Source organism: Poecilia reticulata, chromosome 7, assembly GCF_904066995.2.
Source record: "Poecilia reticulata chromosome 7, P_reticulata-male-v2, whole genome shotgun sequence".
In the NCBI taxonomy this organism is placed as follows: Eukaryota; Metazoa; Chordata; class Actinopteri; order Cyprinodontiformes; family Poeciliidae; genus Poecilia; species Poecilia reticulata.
This window is the reverse complement of record NC_088836.1, coordinates 4,689,436-4,710,690: the sequence shown is the minus strand read 5'-3', so window position 1 is coordinate 4,710,690 and position 21,255 is coordinate 4,689,436. Positions and strand designations below refer to the sequence as shown.

General features: G+C 39.7%; 1 protein-coding gene across 4 annotated transcripts in view; it reads left to right on the top strand.

Moving 5' to 3' along the window:
• Positions 1-21,255, top strand: part of klhdc8b (kelch domain containing 8B) — a 173,087-nt gene that overhangs the window by 7,519 nt on the left and 144,313 nt on the right. For 3 of the 4 annotated variants that reach the window (XM_081608632.1, XM_081608630.1, XM_008412791.3), the window contains exon 1: positions 220-1,351. The exons of the other annotated variant lie outside the window; for it this stretch is intronic. The gene's annotated coding sequence lies outside the window, so the exon portion shown is untranslated. Of the gene's footprint in view, positions 1-219; positions 1,352-21,255 lie in introns of those variants that run through there. 4 annotated transcript variants of the gene reach the window in all.

The following is a 21,255-nucleotide window of genomic DNA, read 5'->3' as shown; positions in this document are numbered from 1 at the left end:
CTTACTGGGCAGCCAGGGCTTAACCCAAACACCAAGCACACTAGTTTGTCTCATGCTTGTTGCAAGCACTGATATTTTTCTGCCCCTCAATCATTTGTCTATGTTGTGTGGTGACTGTATAACTCCACCCTATCCATACCATTGTCATATGGTATGGATATGACAATGGTATCAGTTGGGTGGGGGAGACCCTCCCCCCCCCCCCAACTGAAGGGGTGGGAGGGGTTGACCACCATTTCATGACCTGAAAGAGCACACTGTTTGTGGGTCTCACTGGGTCAGCTTGTATGACACAAGACAAAATGAATAGTTGTGTAGAAGAATAATCTAAAGTACTCCGACTCATTTCCATTTCATCATAGTTGAGATGTATGGTTGTGTTTTTTTTTTGTCTGACTTGTGGAGAGTGTTGGTGTCAAACATTTTTCCCTTGCACACTGATCACCTCTAAAGAACATTATTTGAGACATTTTATGTTTCATTAAGAACTGGGAAACCTAAGTTTTGCTGCCATTTTCTCTTTAGAAAGAAGTGTCAGTCTCTTTTATGGTCTGGTATTAATTTTAACATTTTATACAAGCCTTTTTTTTCCAATACTTGCAAGTTGTGCATGCTCTTACCTTGTAGTGAATGGGGCAGCAAAAAGAGGTGGCTACGAAGGGCTGCTGCTTTCTTTTTGATTTGTAGGGTCTATTCATTATTTTATATTTAATTTACCCACTTTCGGTTTCAAAAACGATCTTTTTCATGCACTAATAGATCGGCAATAAATATCTTCCAATAGGATTGATGTTGGCCAAATAAATGTGCTTCGTGATTTAAAAATGGAAACGGAAAGTTTTCTTTTTTAACCACATGGGGGCAGCGTTGCCGTGTTTCAGCTGCTCTCACCTCCGGTGGCAGCGTCCTTCCGTTCAGGTGAGTCTGGAGTTTACCTGCTGCTGCAGGTCGAGTCCCGGGAAACCTCTGAAGCCAAAGCTCCGAGTCTCTGCGACGACGCGAGAGGGGATTAAAAGCTCAGCTTAAAGCAGAGGAGAATCGTCTGTTTTAGTCAGAGGTCAGCGTGGGAACAGCTGGCACACAGCGTGGACACGGGGAGTTGCTGTCGTGCCTTGCGTAAAATGCGCGCTGGAGAGGGAGGCGAGCGGAGGAGAGGGACGGCGAGAGCCGAGGGAGAGCGGAGCGCTTCGTGAAAGAAGGGAGAGGAACTGTTGATTTTTGGTTTTTCTTTCCCTCGGATTGGTTGTTGAGAGGACAGTAGAGGAATCTCCACGCCGGGTTTCTGCTGGAAAGGACCCGCTTTCAAAGTGTTCACCGGTGAACTCCGACGCACCGCTGGCTCCTGAAACAGGTAAGAAATGCTTTGCGGCGAACTTTAAACGCCGCTTGTGTTGCGCGTGTAAACAATGCGCAGGTGTTGCTCTTGGGTTCAGATGGCGATTAATTGGCATCGAGTGCGGATTTGGAGGAATGGGTCAGTGCTGCGCTTCAGCTTGGCGCACCGAAGCTGCCAGGGGTGATGGTCGCGTCACCGCGTGTTCCAAACCAGATTAGGAGACGGAGACTGAATATCTTTTTCTGGGTTTGTCTTACTGTCCACTTTCTTTGGCACGTATTTTCCAATTAAAAAAAAAAAAAAGGAATGCCCCTTCTGGAAGTTGAAGTATTCATAAATAAGAGTGTTCAGGTATGTGTCAAATGTTTTATCAAACACAAATCTGAAAAGTATGGTGTGCATTTGTAATTTCCCTACCTCCACCCCCTCTTTCCTGTATGGGGTGCAGTTTGAGAAAAGTAGAATAAAAATGAGTAAAAAATTGACGGCAATAATTTGGTTTATTTTGCCTGTAATAGAGAAAAAAATAGGAAGTTTATTCAAAGTTCAGATTTGGAAAATATTTAGTCTGGACTAGATAATTAGTTTGAAAGCTAAATATTTAGCTCAGACTTAAAACGTTTAGTTTGGAACTAAATATGTGGCTTCCTGACTAAATATTTAATTTTAAAGCTAAATATTTAGCTTGTGAATTAAATATTTAGTTTGGAACTCTGACAGTTATAAATGTATGTATAGCATGGTGAAGATATGACTTTGAAAAATGAACTCCCACATTTTTTCCTCTCTGACGAGCTAACTAAACCAAATTATTGCTGTTAATTGTTTACTCCCCATACACCTGTATGTAATTTAATCACTGTCTGAAATGGCAGAACTGCAAACCAGTGTTGGTTTGATTTAGTTTTACTTGGACCTTAGAATTAAATGTAGCACTGCTGAAACAGTTATTCAGATTAATTTGATTATTGAATTTATTAAATAATTTAGAAATTAAATAATTGTTAGCTTGGAGTGTACAAACTCTAACACATGTGATCTGTTGAAATAACACAATCAAGCAAAAAACCCCAGAAAAAATGCATATGTTTTCATTTAAGATGGGGAAAAAAATCTTTGAAAATATTTTGTAGCCAGAAATCCTGAAGTGGCATAGGCTTTAGCTTCCCATGGTTCTCAGTCGTACTGGTGGTAACTTTAGAGGAGCTGCAGATGTTCACAGCTCAAGTTGGAGAAACTGTCGTTATGACAACTATAAGTTTTGCACTAAACAGATCTGGCCTTTATGGAAGAGTTATGAGGAAAAAAACTTTTAAGGTCAACATTACGGATGAGCCATGTAGGCCTTTGTCACTGAAGTCATATGAGAAAAAGTGTGAACCTTCTGGCCTACATGCAGAGCACCATGGATGGATGAATGGTGATCCGTTTGGACTCCATCTCCAATAAAACCTGTCTGCCATCAGTAGTTCAGCTGTTTGGGTTACTGCAGCAGCAGCAGCATGCTCTTTGCCTCAGGATTAGGTAAAAGCCTTCTTCCGGTTTTGCTTCCAAATTGAGTGCAAAGCTTTTTATTGTATTCACAGAAAATCCATCCAGCTGTTTCATGACATGGATCTTTTCTACAAAATCTCTAACCCGCCGGGCAACATCTGGACGATTTACCACCGTCGCTGGAGTTTAGTCTGTCCTCAGCCTGAGTTTGGATTGTGAGAATTCTGTTTGTTTCTCCGTTTTCCTCTTCTTTTTTTTTTATCAATTCCCCTGAATTACTCCTCACATCTCTCTCTCTCTCCTTACTTTTCCCATCTGGGCTCTGATTATGGCTCCTGAGGTGCTGTGAGTTAATTTTTCATTATGAGGATTACAGCTGACACGCAGCGTCTGTCTCCTTGGATACGGCAGGGACACGTAGTGGTGCTGAGGGCCAGCAGAATCCCACCTCCACCTGGGACTCGGCAGTCTATACTCTGCATCCTCTTACATTAGTGGTCTTGGTTCTGTGTGGAGGATGAAGCATTTAAGTTCTTATAGTTTTTGTTGATCTTTCATTGGGTTTGTGCTGCAGAAACAGAGTTGCTCACCTTCTTGCTAAATTCATCCTGAAGTTCAATCCACAGGAGAACCCAGTCCTGAGGCTACCATTTTACTTTAGACAGAAACAGGAACTAATATTTGTTGTGACTTCACTCTGCATGTCCTGTCTTGGGTTTTTGAAAAATAATAGTGCAAGATTACTGATTATTTATGCCCCTCTCCGTTTAGGACTAAGGAACTGATGCTTGTTCTCTTGATCTTACTGGAATGTGTAGAAGCGTCCCATGGGGGGAGTCTCAGGAAGTTTGCAGCATCATTTTTCATCTGTACCTGTGTGGACAGTTTCGATGTGTAAATGATGCCTATGCAGATTTTTACAATCTAATGTGATGGTACTCAGGTTTGAGGAAGAGTTGAGGAAATCTTTGTCGGCATAGTTGTGTGTTTAACGCCTCTGTTGGGGCTGCAGCAACTGCCATTATCTGACCAAACACCGACTTGGTGATTCTAATTACATCCAAGACCGATTTTATTATTGGGGCCTGCCAGAGCGATGCATAGGACTCCCAAGGGAAAAGCAAGGCCTCCATGGAAGGCACCCATTTTGGCTAATTTTAGCATATACACTAATTTTAACATACTGAATTGAATAAGTCTTTGTTGCTCCATACGATTGTGACTTTCCACATGCTATTGAGTACATTGTAGCTTACTTTAGCATTGATGCAAATTTTTAGCATCAGAACTCTGGGTTCTGATGCTAAAACCCAGAGTTCTGGGTTTTAGCATCCCAGAACTCTGGGAATGGAAATCCCGATCGATGAATCATAATTTGTATTGACACACGGAGCATAAAATCAGCCAAGAAAAGCATCCAGGCTTTACTTAGTTTATTCCCTTTTAGCGCTGAAAGGAGACGCTTTTACCATTACATTCGAGAAGAGTTTCTAAAAAGGTCTGTGCAGCGTCTGAGGAGGAGGAGGAGGGTAGCTGATTATATGGACTCCCTGAAATCACACCATGTCTCTGTGGCCTGAGAAAATGTTTCTTTTTCATGAGAAATGGACCTTAGTGTCTAACAGAATCAAAAATGTAACTCTTTACTATGGGCCTTTGTCTAACAGCGTGTGACTCTTTCTCGACCTGGTAAAGCATCTCAACAGTTCCAACAGACGGGCACGCTTTGGCAGGCCCCGTTTAAATTTCTTCAGAAATGTTCTTGCTATTATTATTATTGTAGTTGTTGTTGTTATTATTATAAATATTTTGTCTGTAGTCACTAAATATAAGTACATAATATTGGTGGATTTAAGTTGCAGGACACCAGCCCTGAAGCATTCTGGGTCTTGTGGTTTTAGTCAACATTTTCTGGTCCGACATGCCGCCTGCCACAGGATGTCTCATACTGTCATGCATCAGTTTGTACCTACAAATTTACTGAAATATAGTGGAGCTAATATAGAGCATATTGGTACTTTTTAAATAGATAATGTTAATGTAGACTGTGTAGAAAAAGAATGAATGTTGATCTTTAACATTGGCTTGGTTGGTTGTGTTACTTTTTTAAGTTATACCTGTGTGGAAATATCAATTGTTCTTTTACTTTAATTAGTAAGGTGAGTGTATTGACCGACATGGTGAGGTCTCGTTTCATATGCACTGATGTGAAAACAGAATTTCACTCTAAAATGTTGGTTTTTCACTAAATTCATTTTCTTGATTTTTATCAACAGAAACAAAGTAAAAAATTCTCTAAGATTACCAGCTAAAAGACACTTAATTCCAACCGATGTCTGAAATCCACTTACTCAAATGAAGTTAGGTAAATTCTAACTAGCTATGTTTAGAAAGTAAACAATGAGAAGTGGTGGGTTGTTGAGGTTTACACTAAAATGTTACTAAAATGATTTTGTTTAGAAGTCTTTGTTTTTGTGACAAATGAACTCCAAGTCCAGGTCTGGAGCTCCAGTAACACTGTTAGGCGTCTATGCTAGCTGATGTAGGTGGAGTTTTTGACTTCTTTTACTGATACATCACAGGGATCATCGACTCTCTTTACGATTCTGTTCCTTGACTATCACCAACCCATAGCTTCAAAAACATTCAGGTTGATTTTTGGCCTGAATGTTGGTTCTTTGCTGGTTTCTCAAATGCAACCAGACTGACGTGGAATAGCTCAGATTCATCACTGCTTTTTTTTTTTTTTTTTTTTTTTTGCAGTGTGTCATTACTTAGGCTTAGAAGTTGCCAGTTTTGGTGCAGACGGTTGATGCACTTGAGTGTGTTTTGTGTCTTTCATGATGAATGAACCTCCTGTACGCTGCGGGACAGAAGCAGAGTGTGAGCGTGAAATGTCTTTAGCTGTAATTAGACTAGCTTGTGTGGGACAGATAAGGTGACTGTCGCACTCATACAGAGAACGGAGCCTTGGTTCTCTGAGACATTAAACCGGACAGAGGAGGTGTGGAATTTAGCCAATATTCTCATCAGGGGATTAAGAGGCCTACTTACTGAAGACAGTTTGGACACTCAGCTGCCAGCGACGGGGACTTCTAATCCTGGGGGGATATGTCAGAGTAGGAGGAAGTAATAAAGTAGTATGGTGCGTGACAGGAAAACAATTTTTACGCACTCCAAGCCGACAACGGGATAATGAGTGTTTTATTAGGAAGTGTTTGACATGTTTTATTTCACTCGCAGCATATGTGGCTAGTCGAAGCAGGAAGTGACCACTGTTGCTGTTTCATGTACTATTTGTGTTTCCTAAACACTGACATACTGCAGCTCATATTTGGTACATGTAGCATTTTTTAACAACTGAAGGCAACATAGTTACTTAATTATGCTATGAAATGGCACTATGTGCCTGTAGAATACATAATACTGCCCCTTTTATAAATAAAATTACACATTCAATTTCTGATTTGAATTGATTTTTTTCCCTCACTTTGTTCCTTATTTTTTTTTAGAAATGAGAATGTATCTTTAAAAACTCTTACTTCAATCCTCTCCAAAAACAGAACATTTGATTACCGTAATTGCCAAAATCGATGTATCACCCAGCCCTAATACACAGAGATGCTGTAAAGACAGTCACTAAAAGTTTTAGAAAATATGGGAATGTTATAATCTGGTCAGGAAGGCCCACGGCAAGACTGAAGGAGGTGCAGAAATTTCCCGTAGGTACTATTTATGTTCCACAGGTGCTAAAAAAAATCTCCCTATTCTTTATATGTCTCTACTAAAGTGTAGACATTTGCCTCATTTGTTGAAGATGCCATCCAAACCTGTCTAAGCCTGGATGTGGGACAAACTATGAACTTTGGGGTACAGCTCTTAATTTTCCTTTAACACCACGACAAGACCACATCTGTGGCATCCACTCGTTCTGGGGTTTACTGTTCCCAACATAGAATTAGTTTTTGTGAAGTTGGATAAAGTGTGTCAAAATAACCAGATAGTTTTGGAAAAAAAAAAAAACCTTCAAAGGGTTTGTCTGAAAGCTGGTGTTGGATAGAGATTTAGTTTTTCCTCATCACAGGCAGTCAAAGCATACATCCAACTCGACGAGCTTCACAGCAGGAGGATAACGCCGCGTTAATTAAAATGGCTCAGTTAAGATTCACTCAAGAACATTTTCGTAGCTCAGACAAACAGTAACTGGCTTGTTGTTTAATTGCTGTTTATTGTTTGCATTGTTTCCCCTCATTAGGCGCTAACCTGGAGCTGCTGCTGGGACTGTGATTGTAGAGAAGCGTAGGACAGCAGTGATCTCACAAACATGGAATTGTTCTGTCCCAGGGGTGTAGCGAGAACACTGAGAGGTCCACATAAAACAAATCATTCCTTTCCTGAGGAAGCAGCCGTGTGTTTAGAATAACACGCATGAGAGCAGCATCTCGGATTATTACTGGTTTACTGTAAACGCAAACATGGCAACTCGAGCTGAAGTTAAGTCACAAAAATACACATTTTTGCGTTCTGCCCTAAAGGATTGACTTGGACGTGCCTTTCAGAGACTTCTGTGTTGAGCACACAAATCTTTACATGTGGACAAAATATATTTCATGCCTTCTGTAAAGTCAGATTATTACAGCTTTTATTGTCTCCTTTGGTGATTCTCCAAATGCCACAGTTATAAAACAACACTTTTTTCATATTTCATTCAAATTCAAAAATATTTGATTATTCTCAGAGGGAAATTAAGTATTCCCCTCATGTTTTATAATTTTTTTCAGAGTTGATATAGGTGCTGATGGCTGTGGGCAGGAGGGAACTCCTGTAGCAGTCTGTGCTACAGCTACATGATGCTCAGGAGAAAAAAATTATTTTAATATATTTTTCAAAAGCACCATATTAAAGTTTTAACACTTGAACTCTAGATTAACTTTACTGAAGTTTTTAAGTTGATCATTTTCCTAGCAACAATAATGTCAATTTGTTTTTCCAAGTAGTTACTCAGCACTCTGAAACTGAGTTTTCCTTCTAGTGTTTAGCATGAACATGATCAAGAGAACTCATGGTTAACAGCACAGTATTATATGTTTTCCAGGCACATAATGTCATCTTATAGCATTGAAGGAATTTCTGCTCTTTCTGAAGCTCCACCTTCAGGAGGTCATCACATCGCTCCAGCATTGCAATGAGAAGTAGCTTATGAAATGAGCTCAGCTGATGTGGTGTTCCACCACCTGTTTGCTAATTGCTGCTGGCTAGTCTGAAGGAACTGAGTGGAGGAGAGTTGCTCTACCCCACGATGTCTTTGAAGAACTCCTTAGACCCTCTTCTCAGGCTAATGAGCTGCTCCAACTTCTTTCTGAAGGCCTGAAAAACGGTTTGAATCAAACGGTTACCAGGTGACCAAAGTAAATATTTCAGGTTTTAACAGATCTTCATCAAATTTTCATCAAAATCTTGATTCAACTGTGTGTGACTTGAGTCATTTTAATTTGGTGGCATTGTGCTAATTTACCCCTTACCATAAATTGCATTATTATTACATTTTGCAGAAATTTTCAAAGTGTTTACTTTCAATTATTTATTTTTACTAGATGTTTTGTCAGGTTTGCTAAATGTTTCCATATGGTGAATTCATTTTTTTCACCTGACTCTGTTGATGCAAATCAGCCAATCAGTTCTGCTGATTAATTTGTAACAAGCAATGCAGTGACTTCCATACTTCAACCTTTTCATAAGATAAATACAGTCATCAGCCAGTTGGGGCGGATAGATGTCTCCATTGTTATTTCACAAAGCTGTGTAGATCTATGCTTCTAGTTGTGTTCGTAAGTATTTTTTGATTTGACTAGACCTTTGCAAATGTTTAGCCAACTCTGAGTGCTGCATTACTCTGCTGCAGTCAAGAGTCTGCAAAAAAAAAAAGAAGCAGAGGCAGACTTCCAGTTCTCTCTCTGGTAACAGCAGCACACCAAAGCACAACACGTACAGAAAAGAAGAATGAAATCTCCATGGTAATTATAACAAGTCATTTTGATTACATACTGATTAGATGTTATAGATCTCCTGATGGAGGTGGTAGTTGGGTAACTAATAGGCCGGGGAGACGGAAAAACAAGCTTTTGATACTTTATTGGAGCCAGGAGCAGAATGTGGAGGAAGGTTTAATCAAGTAATCAGTGTTATGGCTTAAAGTATTAGCGCAGTATTAGAAGATCCCAGCTCGGCAGAAACAGAACCGTTTGGATGTTTTTTTTTTTTTTTTCATTCTTTATGATTGATTCCATTTTTATGTTTGCCAGAAGCACAGCCTCACGCTGTGGGAATTAGACCTCCGTGTGATTGCTGTGACTGCCACCACATGGAGCTGTAGATATGATTGTAGGCTTGCCAGAGGCACTGAGAGACATATGCTCATGGAAAGTCGCTGCTGTTTGATTGCTGCCACCGCACTCACAACTGGGTGGTCAAGGGAAGTAGTCAGAGGTCGCACAGAGGCTGAACTGTTCTGTCTGGAAAGGTGGAAATGGAAACTCTTGTTGCGGCCTTAGATGGCAGGGTTCCCCCAGAAAACATGCTAAGCCCAGTGGGAGGGTTGCTGGGACAGTCCATCAGTTTTTGAGTTCAAACATTTTGCAGAGGCACATGAGCAGGGCATCATAACTTGGAATTTAACCTAACCTAACGTTGTCAATTCATCCAATGAAAGGGCGGCGCCCCCACAGTGCTCAGGTTCCGGTCTCTACCCATGTCATGTTTGAAGTGTTTGTGTGTGTGTTCTCTGGACAGGTTGTACTGAAATGTGAATTTCCCTCTGAGATTAATAAAGTATATTTATGCAATCATTGGAAATAATAGGGTGCGAGGCCAACAGGCAGGTGCAAGAATGGCGTAATTGGTGTGCGCATCCTCACACCCAGTTCAATGCATTAACTATAAACCTAGGTTAATTTGTCTTTACTGTTATGTTTACTAGTGTACTTTAGAAACTCAATTTAAAATAAACAACCCTTATCCTGGTGGTGAGGACAAGTAAAGCCTGGTGGCCCATCAGGGAAACCCTTTTATCAAAAAGTTACAAAGTTACAGCAAACTTTTTAAGCTTTATTTTTGCCATAAAACATGACCTCACAATAAAGATGAAGTTGCTGTATTTTCTTGAAATGGCACTAGATCTGGATGATATGACTGAAAACTTATCTCGATTTTAGTGGTCAGTTGATACCGGTAATTGCCAATATTGATAATTATTGCTTAGTTTTTTGTTTTTAATATCTGAAATTCTGCCAAACTGGCGGCGTGACCTTTACTGTGTTATCCACAGTTTTCACTTGACGCTGTTTATTTTTAAACGGTTATGAGGCTCGGTGGTGAAACCTGAAGCTGCTGCTGTGCAAGCTACTCAAGTTGTTGCTAGGTAACCAAAGAGTGAGTGAGCTAGCTGATGTCTTTAACCTAGCCTGTCTGGCTGTGAGAGGTTGAGCCTTTTCTCTGCCTATATTTCCCAGAATTCTTTGCGGTCCTAGCTCTTGGCCCATCGAGGTTAATTTTTGCTTCAAAAAACGATCAGATGGGGCTCTGGAAAAGACTTGCTGTGTGCAAAAAGGATTTAGTTCATCAGTGAAGGTATTCAAGACTAAATTAGCATCTCAATGCTAAACATATAGCAGCAACACAGACATCCCCAGCACTAATGCCAGCATCCACAGTCCACATTTCTAAAGAAGTTCCATGAATAATCAGGACTTCCTGAAATACTGAAAGCTGAATGGGTATAATAACACTTTGCACCAATCTGATGGTTTAATTAATTACAGTATCTTTGCTGTTGAGCTCTTATATCTGTTTGTTCACTAATTTAGTAGCATTATGACCTGAGAGTTTCCATATGAAACTCTCAGGTCTGCAAGGAGACAGTTATTCAGAGGAGACAGTTATTCAGCCCGAGAGGAGAATGCAGAAGCTGTAAGTCACTGCAGAACAGCTGAAGAGGAAAGACAAAAGCATTTTGCCTTTCAGCATGGCAGCGATTGTGTATGCATCCAGCAAAGTGCAGCCTCCATCAGATTTGTGAAGCCTGAAGCAGGATCCATGTTGCAGCCTTCTTGTACCTCTGTCCTTGTTCTCACTTATCAAACAACACATTGCTGCTGCTGCTGCTGCTGCTGGCACCCTACAGGTATTATTGTGAGCCAGGAGGAAGGAGGCAACAGCTGCTGTTTGACTTTGTTGAATTAAAGCCTCAGTTGCATTAATGCTTTTATGAGAGCACCTGTGGCCTTGTCAGTCGTGTGCCAAGATTTGCATACAGTTTATTTCGGCCTACATAAAGTCATGGGGGAAAAAATACATACCCACTCTAATTTGATAAAGTTCTGAACTTGTGATCCGTGATTTGGCGACAAGTATTAGGTGACAAGTATAATCTTGTTTTTTTTCCCCCATTTTTTTTCTCAACCATTGTTGCTTCTTTTTAACTGATTCTGCCTTTTTATTCTTTGGTTTTGGGTTTTGATATTATTTTGCAAATGACTTTGAAATGCAAAGTTAACTATCCACGCCAGACATGTTTCAAATTATTCATAGCCCTGGCAGATTTGAAGTAAAAAAATCTGCATGCTGTGTGAACCAGGAAGTGTACTGACATGTTAATTCACAGTTGTAGGCAGAGGAAAGGATTTAGTCGCTCAACCTCTCATGACCAGCTAAGCAAAGTTTGGTGGCATCAGCTAACTTACTTACTCTTTGGTTACCTAGCAACAACCTAGTGAGTAACTTGTGCAGCAGCAGTTTCATGTTTTGCCACTGTGCCTCATATGGCTGTTTGAAAATAAAAAGATTGGTCTGGAGTGAAGGTTAGACTAGCATGAGAGGAAATTATGGATGAAACGGTGAAGGTCACGCCACCAGCTTGGCAGTATTTCAGATATTTGGAACCAAAAAACGAATCAATAATTATTGATATTGACTGATATGAAACGCTTATATCATGATGCATTTTTCAGCCGTATTGTCCAGCCATATGATGATGTCATCCAATGCAGAATATCTTCTCTCTTGCCTAGGAATTGAGCTGTTAGCATGTCATGACGGTCTGGATATGCTAACTGCGTCAGCCAGAGGACTTTTCAGATTGACTGGAAGACTGACTGCTCCTGCAGATTCTTCCTGCTCACAGCATTATCATCCCACTATAAAGATACTTGGATGATATGAGTTACAAGATTTTATTTTATTTTTCTAGAAAGATTACTTTAAACCTTAATATGCCAGCGAAATGAATAATCATTGGCTTAACTGTATTGTGTGCTTTATTTTTTATTTTTAATCATCTCTTTTAGTCATCATGTAGCCCTTTCTTTGCTCTGGTTCTCATCATCTAACTCCACTGTCATCCACTGGATAAAAATAGAGAAAAAATGGTTTTCCCTGTGTTTCTTCTTCTTTTTTCCACCTCTCTCTCCCCCCCACCTTCCGCTCGCTGCTCTTTCGCTCACTTTGTGGCTTCCTCTTTTAACTCGGCCTCCCATCCCCTCTATTTAAGGGAGACAACGGTGTCATTTGGGAAAACTGCAGGGCTGAGTGGGAAGCTTAAGCTGAATGGCCCAACAGACTCCTCTCTGTGGCTCATGCTGGGAAAGGAAGGGAGGAGAAGCAGAGGGCAGTGGTGCAGATGAACAGATATGGACAGGGCAACAGAATGAGTAAAGAGGACACTGTGTAAATGTGAATGAGTGGACAGAGGAGACGATTTACAGTGTTTTCTGCTGCACTTTGACCAGCTTGTTGGCCTTTTAGGGGTGCATTGATTGCAGTTTTCTGGCTGATCACTGATTAGTGATCTCAAAAAAACCTCTGATGGTTCCAATTTTGGCCGATACCCATTTTTTTTGTATGAAATGTTGCTAAATATAGCAAGAAAGTTGCTGAGTTAGCAACACTGGAGTGACTATTGTTAACTGCAAACGGCCAGACATAAACTGGTGGTTAATGTTTAGGCATTTGCTGATATGTTGCTGCTAATATACCCTGGGCAGCTAGCTAGCTAGCTTTTTTACATCATTAATGGGTAAATACGTAAATAATGGGTAAGTGCAAATTTTTCGCCGGTTGGTGCAATTATTCTACGTGTGCAGACAATTTCATTGTGTTCTGTGTCTTGATTTGGTCAAAGCTACCGCTAACTAGCTGCGAGTGCAAATTTATTGCTGGTTGCCTCACTTTTGTTATGAGGCCCCTAGCGTGGCTAAAAGCTCCCCTGAAAACCGTCACCACTGCTGCTACTGCTAGGACTGATCTACGAGCAGCATTTGGTGCCACACAAACTGAAGTTAGAGGTTTAGTGAATTTTAAACATGGCGGTCAAGCACCAGTCTGACCTAATAATTTTATTCCAAAGTTGCTACTATGTAAGGAAATGGAGCTGAGGTTGAGAACGGGGAAAGAGTCCATCATAGGACCAAAGGAGAATGGCCTCAGACATGGCGATGATGACAAATGGGAACAAAATAAGTACAATTTCATTCATAGTGGTATTAAAACGTCTTAAATCTGAGGTGGTGAAACCTACAGAAAGCCTGATTATACCTGGTGATAAATTCTAAGCCTGGCAGCACATCCAAGCAGTGCTTGACAGATCCACGAAGAAAAATTGTCATGAAGTGACAAAATGCAGAGAGAAGCAACACTGGAAGCCAAAAGAAGAGGAATGTAAACTTTATATGTAAAAAATAATAAAAAAAAAAGATCTTTAAAAATTCTTTGAAAGGAATAAAACTGAAATCTATTTAACAAGTTGCTTTCCTGGTGAGAATGTAGACATGCTAGTCCTTGAAGAGAGGACATCCCCACAGGGTACCGCCGTACATGCTGGGATCTGGGGTTGGAGCATCTTTGCTCTGGCTGGCACTGAATGATCTACTTTTGATTTCAGTAGCTGATGGAGGTATGTAGTAAATAAACTGGTGTATTTCAAAGTTCATTCACTGATTTGCCTCAGAGGTGTTTCTGTACTGCATACATTTGTCTCAGACGTCAGATTTATAATCGCACCCTCCAAACAACCCTCTCAGAGAAAAACGGTCTTTATGAAGCATGTCACATAGCAAGGTCAAGTCTGGAGCAGCCTGTGCTTATGTTCAGTTTGTGCTGTACATCATTTCCCTACCACACAGCTTCTCAGATCCTGTTTTGGTGAATAAGCAACCAGCTGCCAGGGATTGCTCCTGGTTCTCTGTTCAGTTAGTGTTGGGAGCTTTTAAAAGTTTCCACACTGCTTCTTCTCCCAGAAGTTTTTCATGGAGCAAGGACTGATGTTCTTGAACAACTCATCCGTTTGTGTTTATTAGCTCTAAATCCCAGTTAGTTTGCTCATATTTACCTTGCTAATAATTCATCAAAATTTTCCACAAAAAAACCAACAAAAATGACTTCCAGGGGAGAGTTCCAGGCAAAAACCAATTCTGATAACCCCCCTCCACCCCCTAACAAACAAACGACAACAACAAAACAAAAAGACACAAAGACCCATCGCACATTTGTAGAATTCATACTTTTAACAATGTCAGGCTGGTTACAAATGCTTTGTTTTACTTAAAGCGACAGTGTATAAGTAAAAAAAATAAAACTTTAAAAATTATCATTGTCATGACAGTAAAATACAAGACAAATAATCTGTTAAAAATTGATCTACTCTGCCTTCACCCAGTTCTCCCAGTACTAACTGCAGAAATACACCACTCAGTCAGAACCAATCAGCCAGGAGGAGGCTCTTGGCACTGCCAATCACTTTGTGTATGAGCTGCTCACACACACTCAAGGGGGAGTGTGTGAGCAAGGGGGCTCTCTGCTATGCTACAACTGGTTCACCACAACACAGACTGCCACTAACGCTAAGCATGATCTCCAATGACGGTGGGTAAACCGGCTTCCTGTAACGGTAAATTGTTCCTCTGCCATTAGCATATTTAGCACTAGCTGCTTGTCGGGAGCGGTGCATCTCTTCTGATTATAGTAGTAGGTCAGGGAGGAGGTGAAGGAGATTGATCTTTTCACAGATTATCTGTCTCATAGCAAACTTTTAACAAATATGGGAAAATATTTTTTTACAGCCATCTGTAATGGACAAGACAAACATTTGAAAACTGCATTTTGGAGTTCCTCAGTTTATATTTGTCTCATAAAATACATTTGACATCAGCACATCACCTGTTAAGATGATGGATGGTGTTTCCCACTAATCACTAGGTTACCAAACTTCACCTCCGTAGTTTCACTCCTCTTCTCACGATACGTCCCGTCAGTTATTTTCTCGTCTTCGAAGTCAGTCTGTCCATCTCCGTGACACAGATTACACAGCAGTGTTCTGAGAACACTGCTGTGTTCTCAGAAAACAGCGGTAGCGATACCAGCTGTCAACATCACTTTGGTCAACTTGTGCAGAATATCACATCACTCAATACTCACCGCAGGGTGAGAATAGTACGAAACAGCCAGGCCTTCGGCGTCAGTTATATTCACGTTTGCACAGAAGCTGTTGTGAAGTGGAAGCAAATGGGTGTCCAGTATGATGAAAAATGGGGAAAAATCAAACACTTTTTTCTTTCCAAACCGAAGGTTGCGTGTTTTTGCTAGATCTGGGAAATGGAGAGATCGATGAAGCCGTGCCCTCAAAGACACAGGACATCAAGAGACAGTTGAACCTCCTGGTTTTCTTTAAACCTCAGTAGTAGCTCAGTACGTTCAGTATGTGTGTTCATGCACCATGACAAATGGAGAAATCGTACAAGTTGCTTTGAATGCAGTGCAAAACGCTGCAGTGTTTTCTGCGTACACTGCTCCCTCACTAGAAAAACAACCTTGTGTTACTGTTGGATTTCAAAGGTCACACAGTCCCTGCTGTTTACCAAAAAATAAAAAAAAGCTGCAACTACAGAAGAAACTCAAAAGAATTCACACTCCTTGAACTTTTCTCTTTGTACTTCACTGGGACTTATGAAAGATCAATATAAAATAATTACTACTGGTTGTCAATGGAAGGAAAGGTATCCATGTGTATCCTTTATCAAACAAAATTCTGAATAGTGTAGCATGCTCATTATACTACACTATTCTTAGTGTTTCTTCTGAAACACTCAGAAGAAGCTTGTATAATGATTATACAAGCTTCTTGTATAATCATTATTAAATTTTAAATATGAATCCTTCTATTAAAGGATTAATAGAAGAGCCTTGTTGTGATGACTTCCTGAAGGTGGTGTTTCATAAAGAGCATGAATTTTTAAAGAGACAGAGGCCCAATTTCAAGGTGTTAAATTACAAAATCAAATTTCTTTTACTTCACATTTGATATATATACAACTGAAGGTGACATGGCTACTTGGCTAATAAAAAGGCACCATGTGCCTAGAACATACATGGTACTTAAGGCCGATCCAACAGCTTTACATGTTCTCCAAGGAATTTCAGCTGCATTTGTCAACAAACTCGTAACAGAAAACATAATCAGACACTACTGTATTTGATTTTTATACAATATTTTTAATTTAGAGTTTAAAAATACAGTTTAAACTACATGAATCCCTCTAACTGAAGTACAAACGTTTCAGTATTCATCCTGACATTTAGTTTTTTTTATATAAATCCTATATATCAAGGTGATTGACAGTACTCTGACCCTCCTCATGTGGCAGAAAATTAACAAAAAATATGCTGCCCTGTGGAGCTAAGCACTCCACAGTTACAAGGAAGTTAGTCGGAGGCAAAGGAAGATGGATGGATACATACAGAGCAGAAAATGTATTAGTTTCTGAAAGGGCATATTTGCTTACAAAAAAGAAGAAAAAGAAAATCCTATTGCAAGGCAAACATTTTCTTTACAAGTCAAATACTAATTTGATACAAGAAGAAACGAGCACAAGTAAAGCTGACTGGATATATTGAGAAGGCTATGATTTGTCTACTGCAACGTTTGCAGACGCAGATGCTGCACAAGTTACACCACGGAAAAGAGTTGAGCAGTCTTCTACTACAGAAAGAAGCTGGTGTGGCACAGAGAGTGGGGATGGGAATGGAAGGAAAAACGTACGGACATCTATGTTGGAGATTATGAGGGTCACGAAGGAAATAAATCCTCTCTGCTGCTGGGAGCAACTTTCTGTGTTCATTTCTCCAACCTTCAGTTTCTAGTAGGAAAATATCCAATGAAATTTCTAATCAAATAAAGTAAATTCCATCCTATCCTATTCTATTCTGTTCTATGTTTTAACTCTGTGCTGTTGTTTATTTTTTAGCAGTTTTGAGGCACTGTTACAAAACTTGAAACTGCTGCTGTGCAACGAAAGAGTGAGATAGTTGATGCCACCCACCTTGCCTAGCTGTGCGTTTGAGGTCGAGTGGCTAAAACTTTCCCTCTGCACAGAATTCTCTGCAGTTCTGGGTTGGAGTTTAGTAAATATTCTGTATATTGAATTATCTTTTGATATCGATCACACGTCTATTGCAATATATTATTGATTTATTGTCCTACCACATATATATATATATATAGCAACAGCAGTCATATATAGCACAATCAAGGTTCAGGACAGATTCCAGAACCTTTGTGTTGCCTATAACCACCACCATGTTTTTTTTAAGTCTTTTTAATTATAGGCTAATTGAATTTATTATTCCCTTGTACATACCTTTTTGCATTTTTGTTTTCCACATTGTTCAACACCATTCGATCCAGGAAGAGGCAGAAGAAAGACATTAGGGTTTACCTAAATCTGGAAGATTAAATGGCACAAAGAAAAACAAGCCCCACAACAGAGATTGTGTTGCAGACACAGGACACTATTGACGCCGTTGTCTTATCAGTTTGATACTTCGGCGGCCTTTGGTGGCGGTGATGTCACGCAGGCTGTCTCCGTGGAGACGGTTAGTGGAGCGATTGATTGGACAGTTAACCTCGGGGGCATCTGCGCCAACCAGGCTCGCTGTTCCTCTTAGTGGGACTGATGGGAAATGTGCGCCGGAGAGAAACGCTTTCATTTGGTCGACAGGCTGCGTTTATATAATTCCCATGCAAACACATTTTTCTTTACTCCTCTGTGCCTCATTGACTCTGTCTGCTGTTGCTCTCTCTCCACTTTGTCTTTCTGCCCAGCTCAGGCTTCGGTTTTTCTGCCTCCTTTTCGTTCTGTCACATCTACTTCCAGCGACTCTGTATCTGCGTAGTCCTTTAGTTCTTCATCGGCTTATTTTTGTGCCTTACTTTATGCAAATTGCAATTGCATTTTGCCTTCAGACTCAATTTGAAATGCCCTCCCATCTTCTCGCAACTCTCTGTCTCTAATGTCCCGTCTGATTCTCACATATGTAAGCCTCAGCTGTACGTTTGTATATTTCCATGCATTTCTTTCTCTTAGACCCTTTTTTACACTCCAATTGTTTTTTGAATGTCGTTATGGTTGTATATTCTCTGACCAGCAGTGACTCGGGGTTAAAGAACAGGGCGAATGAATCAGAGCCCATTCTAAGCATAATGTAAAGATTACATGGTTGAATTGACTGTACAATCCAGTGAAAATAAATGTTTCCAAACATTGAACAATTGAAGTTGGATAATAAAGACATTTCATTGCTGGCAAATATATCGTGGCCTCCTCTCTCATTAACAGTTATTTTTGGCCTAATGTTCGTTGCGATCTAAGACTGCAGGCTATTTAGATATTTTAGTCTGCCATCCTTCTACAGCCTGTGCCCCATCAGACCTCAAGAAAAGCCTTCTAGAAACTCTGCTGGCTACCAGCAACTCTTGAGTGATTAATAAACTTGGCAAATAACAGGAATTGGAGCCTCAAACCTATTGCTACCTTTATGAAATGTTGTGTTTTTGTCAACTATTACCTCTGAGATACGGCCAGTTAGAGACTCAGGGATCTGGATTTCCAAATGAAATGCAACATTTACTGTAATCTGAAGAAAGGACTTTGGACCACTGAGTAACAGTTCAGTTTTCTTTTTTTATATCCTAGATAATAAAATTTTGACATTGTTTCTGCTTCAGGGGTTAAAACTAGGGATGTGGCAGTGTTATCTCATGTCTTGGATCCATCTCTGCCTGGTCAACTTGAAGCCTTTTCTACATCTGCTTGCTATATCTTATTGATTTCCTTTGCTGCTGGTGCACCTTTTGCTTCCACTCAACTTTCCATCAGTGTGCCTGGAAACAGCACTGTGAACATCTGGCTTCATTATTGTGGCTTAACCTTGTTGATGAGGACATCAGCAATCTTCCTTATGATTGTGTAGAGCTAAATATTTCTGCATGGAAAAACCTTTTCTTACTTAACGCTCCAATTAGCCGTTGTAAACCCAGTAAGCCACACTCACCTGTGACTGAAAGAGGTTGGAATGTATCACTTTGTGTGTAATTTTGCCGCATGATCTGAGTCACTGAAATGCATGAATTGTTCAATATTTTAACATATTGAGCTACAGCTGCATGGATTATTTCTAAAGCCGATCTTGTGTCAGCCTGTTGTTCACCAATTAATGGCACGGTAAATTAAAATGAGGTTAATAACTTCTATTCTGATGATTAATACATTTTGATGGATAATTTTGTTTACAAATCTTATTGTTTTTGTGTTTGTATATTGATGGTTTTTATTTCCATTTTATTTATTGGTTTTGGCAATTTTTTTTAAATCTTCCAGTTCCAGTGTTTAGTGTTCTGTACAAAATTATATTTTATTGATCTTGAGAGAACAAGCTTGCATTATTGTGAAATTATCAATATGTTGCTTGAAAATGGTCTCAAAAACAAAAATATGATAATTTACCGCAATAATTTCAGGGACAATTCATCGTCCAGCAAAATGTTATATTGTGACCGGCCTAATGTCACAAAACTGGACTCTTAACTCATGAGTTAACTGGCTACTTCTTTTGTCTTAAATATTTTTAATATACTTCTGGTTTAAATATATAACTGTTTAAACTATATGCCAGCTTAAGGAGATTTCTGGTTTGTTCAATTTAGCATTTCAAGAAACACTATATATAACTATATCAGACATGGACATAATTGGTCTTTCAACAGCACATTTACAATGTACATATTGAGTGAAATGTCATTGCAAGACTCCAATAGAAATGAATAAAAACATGAAAACTTAAAAAAAAAACCATCAGCTATTAAAATTAAAAATAATGTTAACCTTTCTAGCTGAGTCTCACTAGTTTCACTCTGCACACCAACATATTATAACTATAATTTAGAATCATCAATGGTGTTTATCCTGAATTTCTATTTGGACAGGTATTGAAACAATTCTTTTTTTGGGCACACTAGTAAATACTGCATTACAGTTCTACTCAGTTCAGTTCAAAAATAATTTCAGAATAAAATCCTGTTTTCCTAATCCCACGGGAGGCTGAGTAAGCATGACTTCTAAACAATACCAACTGTGTTTTCCAAGTGAGATACACACCCACTTTGACAGACTGACAGAATTATCACATTATCGCAGCCAGCTGCTGTGAAGTGCTCAGAGATGGCGTTATGTAACTAACACAGCTTCCTTCTGAGGCATTTCCCGCCTCTCATCCTCTCATTTGATCAAACATGTCTCTGATCAAATGCCGTACTGTCTGGATGGAGCAGATATGTTCTCATCAAAATGAGTCTACAGAAGGAAGGAAACACAAACAGAATACATGCTTGACATTTCCAGAAAACGCCGGAGTCCAGGTTATTAAGGAAGCACACTGTTCTCTTTTCATGCTGTAATATTTTGGGTTAAGCAGCACTGGGAGCACCAGGTCTCATTAATTCTCTCATGTTTGTAGTGGTGCCAGGATGTGTGTGTCTTTTTATATGTATATTTATCTTCTTTTTCTGGGCTCTTGCTTTTGTTGTCTTGTTAGTTTCTTTTTTAAGCATCATCACTTGCATAGCTTTTTCCAGCTGCACAGAAACAAAACTGAAGTTATTATTTTTGGACCTAAAGAGGATCGATCTAGAGTCAGCACACAGCTTCAGTCATTACACCTAGAAACTAGTGATCAGGCCAAAAATAGGTATGGTGATGGACTCAGACTGAACATTCATAGTCGCACAAAGACAGTTACAAAGTCGGCCTTCTATCACCTGAAGAACATTTCCAGGACTGAAGGACTAATTTCCCAGCAGGGTCTAGACAAACTCATTTATTTGTTTACCTTTGCTCCCATTGATTCCCACAGAGCCTTCACCGGTCTGCTAAAAGTGCCGCCGTTCTCTCTAAAAATTGGGAGATGAAGCACATTAACCCAGTTCTGAAGTCCTTCCACTGGATCCCTACAGTTCAGAGAACAGACTTTCACATGCTCCTATTAGCTTAGAATCACTGAATGAGAAGTGAAAAATAAATATTTGAGAATATAGTGAGTTTTGG